Here is a 6,971-nt window from a genome sequence, read left to right on the forward strand (position 1 = left end):
GTGCCTCTTTTAGGCGGGGCCCATAAGAAACCTCCTAGGACTGATTCTCCATGCCCCTTCTTTCTTCTGGCGGGAAGAGATGCAGATGGCCGGTGCTGACCAGGAGCAAAAGTTGGCAGAGCTTCCTTGACCTGAATGCCTGAATGACTTGAGCTGGGCTGCTGATCTAACCACCGAAAGTGTTACCCGAGCAAGAAATAAACTTCTACTTCGCTGAGCCGCTACGCGTTTGGTCTGTTTATTACTGCAGCCCAGCCTGCCTGAACTGATGCAGCATCGGTCCCACCTCAGCACTGGTGAACTCTCAGCCTTCCTTCGGGAAGACTCACAGTCCACCGGTGATAATGTGACCCTTTATATCTGCCCCAAGAGAGAAGACCTGGTGTCATTCTTATTTTGACTATTGATGAGGCTTACTTTCTTTCTTATTGTTTGGATAAAAAGTCAGTAGAAATAAAAGTTGTAATATTTCTTCCTGCAGCCTGGGAGATGTTGCACCTCACTTAGCCAACTATTGCTTTAAGAAACTTGACTCGATGGGCTTCGCATTTCATTGGGTCAACTTCGTAATTGCTACAAAAATGACAATGTAAGTAAGAGTTTGACATCATTAGGAACGCATTCTTCCATAAGAAGAGGAAAAGCGATCTGATTCTCATTCTGTTGTCCTGGCAATAGCAATAAAGGCAGCACAAAATGTGAGTTCCACTTATTTTCCATTGTTCATGTGCCCTTCGATGGGATTTCCCGGCTGACCCTCTTTATTTCATGGAGTCATCAGTTGTTAATTTGCCGTGTACGACGGGTTTCAATGTTGCTACCATTTTATTTCTTTTTTCCCTTTTTCTTTTTCTTTCTTTTTTTTTCTTTTGAGAGTGATGGGAAATAGAGCTACACTTGAATTCCAATCCCATTTGGTGTGAGACTGAGCAACCTGATCCAGCCCAGATCTGACTGTCTTTCACTGGGGTTAGTTTTTGCTTGTGAGAGAACGTTGCTTTAGTTAGCACTATCCGCTGCCCTCCCACCCGAGGAATAAATCACAAACGCAGAAGAAAGCTGCAATCCAGTTGACACACTGCCACTAAATAACTTCATCCTATTTTCCTGGCCCCTTCCCTGCCTGCCCATCTTCATCTTCTATGAATTGATTTTAACTAAATCTATAACCACCCAAAACAGATGGCACTCTTACAATGAGTAGGGCAGGCTGAATCTCTCTGCCCTGGTTGACAGGATTAAAACTGATGAGAAAGTAAAACATGACTTCAAATGTTTGCTTAAGGATCGGAAAGTTGGGCCCAATGCCTTTGTATTGCCAAATGTGACATGGAGCATCGTAAAATCCAATTCTCACATCTTGATGTCCTCCCATTAGATCACATTAAACTCTGGCAGCGAGGCCAGCCCGCCTTGGTGGTTTTCTGAGTTGTGGTTTGCACTTGGCTCTCCTCACAGGCTTTAAAAATGATTTTATTTTGTGAACAGTCAGTGATAGTCAGACTCTAGAGTAAACTTTCCCGGGCCAACATTTGCAGTAATAACATTTCACATTATCAAGAGTTTCCTGAAGGACTGCAAAGAATGAAAACAAAGAAGAGCTTTTCTGGTAGTTGTTTTTCTTCAGATGCTGGTAACCTCCCGCGTGGAGAGGCTGTGAATCTAGGCTTTGAAGAGTCCTCACAAGCATCTACAGTTCTTTGCCTTTAAGGTGAAACTAGAGAACTGGAACGGATTGGGGTTTTCTTGTTCCCTGGCTTGTTGAATATGTAACTGATTCTCCCTTTTTCTTTTCTTGGGTGGTTTCTCTCATTATCTCGTTCAGTGTTTTTGCGGCTGAGAGGTGGAGGGTGGTGGGGAGAGCTTGCCCCAGGGGCAAGGGAGGGAATATTGAGCTTAGGTATGTCCATTTTAGTGTTCCAAATAAGGACTTTCTCAATGCTCTCAGTGTTTTCACCTAAAAGTATTTATACTGCTTGTGTAATGAAATGAGAAACCATCTTTAGAATAAAGCATACAACTGGTTTCTTAGATAGTCTGATGTTGATAGTATTGATGAAAATGATGATTATGATTTTAATGATTCATTAATAAAAAATAAATGAGCTTATGAAATTAAAAGTGAATGTCAGATAGGTACCATTAGCTTGAAGTATTTGAAGATTCAATATTTTTATTATTTTTAAAATTGTGGTAAAATATACATAACATAAAATTTACCATTTTAAACTTTTTTTTTTTGCTGAGGAAGATTTTCCCTGAGCTAACATCTATGCCAATCTTCCTCTTTTTGCTTGAGGAAGATTTGCCCTGAGCTGACATCTATGCCAATCTTCCTCTGTTTTGTATGTGGGACACCACTACAGCATGGCCACCAACTAGTGGTGTAGGTCCATGCCTGGGAACCGAACCTAGGCTGCCAAAGCCAAGTGTGCTGAACTTAACCACTAGGCCATGGGGCTGGCCAAGCCATTTTAACCATTGTTAAGTGTACTGTTCAGTGGGATTAAGCACATTCACATGGTTGTGCAACCATCACACCATCTATCTACAGAACTTTTTTCATACTCCATTAAGCAATAACTCCCCATTCTCCCTCACCTCAGCACCTGGCAAGCACCATTCTGCTTCCTGTCTCTATGAATTTGACTACTCTAAGTACTCATATGAGTGGAATCTTATAATATTTGTCCTTTTGTGACTGGCTTATTTCACTTAGCATAATGTCTTCAAGCCTCACCCATGTTGTAGCATGTCAGAATTTCCTTACTTTTAAAAGCTGAGTAATATTCTCTTATATGTAAATACCATATTTTGTTTGTCTTTTCATCCATCAATAGACGCTTGGTTTTGCAGACTCAATTTTACCAATGGGATTTGAATGACAAGGACTGATGTTTTGGAGAGAACTGAATAGTCATTCAAATTATCTTGGTTTGAAATTCTTTTAAGCCAAGCTAGATGGATAATACTATATCAATCAATTCACCAGCATGTATTTACTAAATGTCACAAGTGACCTCTTTCTTTAAAAAATAGTTATAGTCTTTTATTATTACAAAGATATGTCATTGTGAAAAAAATTAGACAACACAGAAAAGTATGAAGACAAATATAAAGAACATGTAAAATTGTAGCCCTGTTAGTGACTGGATATTTTAGGGGTATATTGTATCAAAAATGATATTAATCTAAATATAAGTGCTATAGATATAGATAAAGGTTTTTGTATTTTTAATAGTTTTTGTTTGTTTGTTTGTTTGTTTTCAGGAAGATTAGCCCTGAGCTAACATCTGCTGCCAATCCTCCTCTTTTTGCTAAGGAAGACTGGTCTTGAGCTAACATCCGTGCCCATCTTCCTCTACTTTCTGCGTGGGACACATACCACAGCATGGCTTTTGCCAAGCTATACCATGTCTGCACCCGGGATCCGAACCAGCAAACCCTGAGCTGCCGAAGCAGAATGTACACGCTTAACTGCTGTGCCACTGGGCCGGCCCATGGATTTTTATATTTTTACAGAACTGGGAACATGTTCACATGCTTACAAACTGCTTTTCTTAATTAGCAATATGTTGGGGACACAATAAATATAGTTTTACTTTGTTAGCTTTTAAATATTTTAAAGTAGTGGTCCTTTCCTTCATATAAACTCTAAGAATACTAATTGGTAAAAAATGGAACATTTCTAGTTAAAGTGGGCAAGAGAAGTCCAGAACACACCAGCTCAGGCCCATCTGTGCCTCTGTAGCGGTTTGTGAGGTACTCCTCAGAAATGCTGCCTCCATTGTGGGTTGAACTGTATTCCCTCAAAGACGTTGAAGCCCTAATCCCCAGTACCTGCGGGTGTGACCTTATTTGGAAATAGACTTTGATGATGATTGATGATCGAGTTAAGATGAGGCGGTAGGGTGGACTCTGATCCAATAGGACTGGTGCCCTTGTAACAAAGGAAAATTTGGACACAGAGACAGATACACACACAGGCAGAACAGCATACGAAGATGAAGGCGGAGTTCAGGATAAGGCATCGACAAGCCTAGGAACACCAAAGACTGCCGGCAAACGCAAGAAGCCAGAGAGAAGCCAGGGAAGAGATTGCCCCTCACAGACTTCAGAAGGAACTAACCCTGTGGACACCTTCATCTAAGATTTCTAGTCTACAGAACTGTGAGACAATACATTTCTGTTGTTCTAACACATGCAGCTTTTGGCACTTTGCTGTGGCAGCCCTGGGAAACAAATACAGGCTCCCACAAGTATGATTTGAAAACCACTACTTTATGCTATTATTTTAAAAGCCTGCAGGTATTCTCCTGTATGGGGAAGTTGTAATCTACTTAGTCATTCCCTTGTTAAGGTACATGAAGAGTCAGAGTGTCCCGATATTTTAAAGAATGATGCTGGCAACATCCTTTTAGGTAAATCTTTGCATATCTTCCCTATTCTTGTCCTCAAAATAAGTTGCGAGAGGAGGAATTATTACAGTAAGTGATAGGAACATTTGAAATTTTAATACTTAGTGCCAACACGCTGTCTAGAAAGCTCGTACTAATTTATTCTCTCACCTGTAGCATTGGGAGGTAGACATTTCTCTACATCCTTACTGGGTATTGTTCTTTCTTTTTTAAAATCTGAATTTAATTTTAATTCTTATCAAAGTAATACATGCAGGTATATAAATAAGTGAATGAGTTTTACAAGACTTACAACAAAACCCAGCAGTCCTAGCCACATCCCTTTCCATCCCTGCCACACCTCAGTGGCACCACTTTCAATTCTTCAACTGTTTCATCTGGTTTTCACATTTATGTTTCTAAATAACGTACTTATGCTATTTCTTTTTCTTTTTTTTGGTGAGGAGATTGGCTGTAAGTTAACGTCTGTGCCAACCTTCTTCCATTTTTGTATGTGGGATGCTGCCACAGCGTGGCTTGATGAGTGGTGTGTAGGTCCACACCCAGGATCCGAACCAGGGAACCCCGGGCCACTGAAGCAGAGCAAGTGAACTTAACCACTATGCCACTGGGCTGGCCCCATGCTACTACTTTTAAAAAATTTTTTCTATTTTAGATATTATCTACTGACTTATTATGGAACATAAGGAATTAACTCTCTTATTTAAACTACCCCTCTCCCACCCTATTCTCCCAAACGGGTTATATCACAATTTTAGTAAATCAATATTCAGAGTTTATATTTTACATTATTACGACCATATATACATTATTTTCAGCTGAGTCATATAGTGTACTATAATTTAATTATTTTTCTTAAATGACTCTCCCTCCCCAGAATTCATAGTTAACTTATTTTTTTCTTTGCTTAATTTTCTAAGTACCTATTACTAATTCCTATGAAAACTCTGCCTGAAGTCCACATCCCTTCTCAATATATTCTAGCACCGTTCTATCAGTTTCATTATTTTTTCTTGGAATTATCCTTCTTGTAGTCATTCAGCCTCCTGCTCTTTACTCTCTCTGTCTGCTGCACATCTGTCAGCCTAGATTTTCGTTCACCATCATTCTAGAGCTTCCCTTTGCCTCTCTCCTGTATTGGGTCACCTGTTTCCTGGATCATATGTCTTCCTGTTTCCTGATTTGCTGCCTTGCTGTGGTGGAGTAGTTCCTACTGAAGAGTTACAAGAGAGGCAAAACACTTCACTTGAATGGAATGTTCCTTATGATTCATCGAAAGCATCATATAGGTTTTTGCTGGTATCTTCCACCAAGTTGCTTAAGAACAACTTTTCTTATCAGGAATAATTGCTGATTTTAGCAAGTGCCTTTTCATATGTAATGAGATAGTAATATAATTTTTCTCTTTCAAGCTCTTAGTGTAGTGAATTACACTAATAGACAAATGTTAAACTATTCTAGCATTTCTCTGAAAAAGACTACTAGTTCGTGATGTAATTCTCTTAATGTACTGTTGTGTTAAATTTCCTAATATTTTATTTGGGACTTTTGCCTCTATTTGTCTTTGGGATTTTTGTTTTGTTTGTGAGTGGTTTTTTCCCTCTATTTTTATCTGATTATGATTCAGTGTTATGCTATATTTGTAGAATGAACTGAAAACTTTGCATCTCTTTCTATGTTCTTTAACAGTGTAAATAGTACAGAAATTATCTGTTCTTTGCAGGTTTAATACAATGTGTCCAGAAGATTGTCTGGGCATTGTGCCCTTTTTAGGGCTTTTATTTCCTCTTAAACTTCTTTTATGGTTGTTGGTCTTTTCAGGATTTCAGCTCCTTTTTGAGTCAATTTTGGTTACTCAGTTTTTCCCACAAAATAATCTATTTCAACTAATTTTCACATTTGTTTGGTACAGATTTGTATTTGATTTGCTTAAAATTTTCCACATCTTTATTTTCTCAATCCTAAAGCTGATTATTTGTCTTCTTTCTTTTATCATGATCACATATGACAAAGTCTGTTTATTTAACTTCTCTTTTTAAGGAACTCATCAAAGAACTAACTTTTCATTTGACTAATCATCTACTTATTTTTGTTTTCTACTTTCATATTTATTAATTTATTTTTTAGCTTATTTGATTATTCTTCCCTCTCTCTCTCTTTCCTTCTCTCTCCTTAGCTTCTTGAGTTGATACTTCATTTATTCTCAGGATCTTCCCACGCCACCCCCAAAATGCAGGGTTCTGCTCTGTATTTACATCACTGGTAGCTTCTGCAATGTATCAATAGTAGTAGTTTATGCCAATAGCAATGTAAATATTCTTCTTAATTCTGTTTATCTTTTCCTGTTTTTTTCTGATATTAATATTTCAGGATGATTTTTCTAGCATATCTTTCTAGTTCTTTACAGTAAATCTTTCTGTGTCATTTTCTGTTATAATCTTCATAGCTCATACCTGCCTCCTATCTTGGCAATCTGAGCTTTGCTGTCTTTTAATATTATGATTAATGTTATGTTTGGATTTATTGTTTCCATTATATTTACTGTGTATTTTT

The 6,971-nt window shown here is 38.2% G+C and overlaps 1 protein-coding gene across 1 annotated transcript in view; it reads left to right on the forward strand.

Moving 5' to 3' along the window:
- Positions 1 to 3,618, forward strand: part of ANAPC10 (anaphase promoting complex subunit 10) — a 187,505-nt gene extending 183,887 nt beyond the window's left edge. Inside the window, exon 6 of the mRNA XM_070608960.1 lies at positions 3,271 to 3,618. The gene's annotated coding sequence lies outside the window, so the exon portion shown is untranslated. The remainder of the gene's footprint in view (positions 1 to 3,270) is intronic.
- The last annotated feature ends 3,353 nt before the right edge of the window (positions 3,619 to 6,971 follow it).

Source organism: Equus przewalskii, chromosome 2 (assembly GCF_037783145.1).
Source record: "Equus przewalskii isolate Varuska chromosome 2, EquPr2, whole genome shotgun sequence".
NCBI lineage: Eukaryota > Metazoa > Chordata > Mammalia > Perissodactyla > Equidae > Equus > Equus przewalskii.